Raw genomic sequence first — 1,140 nt, 5'->3', positions numbered from 1 at the left:
TGATTGCGGAGTTTTTCCACGCATCACTGGTCTTCTGGAGGAAAGTGCAGATCTTTCTGGGAACTCCCGGGTCTTCTCTGCTCTGGCTAGCCTTTCCCCTCTTGCTGTATCCATTTCTGTCTTCAAACGGTTTGGGGCCATTTTTGTCTTATACAGAGCAGACAAAACATGAGCTTCTCCTGCCCTTCCCCTCCTCTGGTCTCCTGTCCATCAAGGTGACTTCCTTTTGCCCGTGGCTTGGTACAGATGAAGCCCACAGTCTACGCAGTGGTGGTCTTCCAGCTCTGTCTGTGCGCAGCTCAAAGGCTCTTCTCTGGTGGTGTGAGGAAGCTTTGAAAGCAGACTTTCTTCTCCCTGTTGTCGAGCCTGCTTGTCTTCCGTGGCTCAAGGCACCCCATGGACATACAGTTTGGTGAGGACAGGGCCGTGGGTAAAGCCAGTGACAGGTGACAATGACCCCCCAGGAGGGGCTGCCTGTGGGGCCATCTTCTCTCTGGCACTGCTTTTTGAAGGATTTGCTGTGCTGGTCCTGTTCGGGGACTCTGAGCACAGAGGAGCCCTGTCCTTTGCCTCACACCTCGGCGAATGCTGGGGGCTGCCTCCTCTGGACGTTCATGGAAACAAGGGTTTTAGGGTAAATGCTGGGGGAAGAGCTTGGAGCAAAGCGCACAATTATTAAGTGAACTGCAGCTGCTTTGGGGAATTCTGCGCTGAGACTCTCTGCTACAGCTCACTTCATAAATAAAGTGATGTGTCCAAGCACATCTGATGTCCTTCTGCTTCTACCTCATTCATGCCTCCAGTAGGCTGAAAATTCATTTCATCTGCTCTTCTCTAGACCACCGCCCCTGGTTGGTTTGAAGACCTCTGGCGGTGCACTCACGATGTTTTGCCCAGCTCAGCAGAAATGGGAGGGTGTCCAATGGTTTTGCTGTGACTTAATGTCTCTGTTGCCTGGCCAACATGTGGTCTCACATGGGAGCACACAGAGCTCACAGCAGAGAGTGATGGAACAGCCCGTGAGAAAGCAAACACCGTTTGTGTGCTCACAGTGGGATGGTATGAGCTGTCGTCACAATGAGGCTATTGGCAAAGGGTAGAAAGTGCCTTGGGTGACCGAGGGGATAACTAAGGGAAAGA

Source organism: Buceros rhinoceros, unplaced genomic scaffold (assembly GCF_000710305.1).
Source record: "Buceros rhinoceros silvestris isolate BGI_N320 unplaced genomic scaffold, ASM71030v1 scaffold42541, whole genome shotgun sequence".
NCBI classification, from domain to species: Eukaryota; Metazoa; Chordata; class Aves; order Bucerotiformes; family Bucerotidae; genus Buceros; species Buceros rhinoceros.
Note: the sequence above shows the minus strand (reverse complement) of the source record.